This window comes from Capsella rubella, unplaced genomic scaffold, assembly GCF_000375325.1.
Source record: "Capsella rubella cultivar Monte Gargano unplaced genomic scaffold, Caprub1_0 scaffold_6, whole genome shotgun sequence".
Classification (NCBI taxonomy): domain Eukaryota; kingdom Viridiplantae; phylum Streptophyta; class Magnoliopsida; order Brassicales; family Brassicaceae; genus Capsella; species Capsella rubella.
Genome location: NW_006238918.1, coordinates 11,901,067 through 11,901,287, shown reverse-complemented (window position 1 = coordinate 11,901,287; position 221 = coordinate 11,901,067).

Here is a 221-nt window from a genome sequence, read left to right as displayed (position 1 = left end):
AATAACTACTACTTGGAAATTTGATACAAATATTTTATAATGTTTTAAAAGGTTTTAAATCATTTTTAAAAGTTTTATAAGGTTTTAAAGTGGTTTTTAAAAGGGTTTATAAGGTTTTTAAAAGGTATTTATAAGTTATTTTACGCTATTTATGAAAGATATATAAAAATTTTAAACATATATAAAGGTAATTTGTGTGTATATTTATAAGTTTTCACACA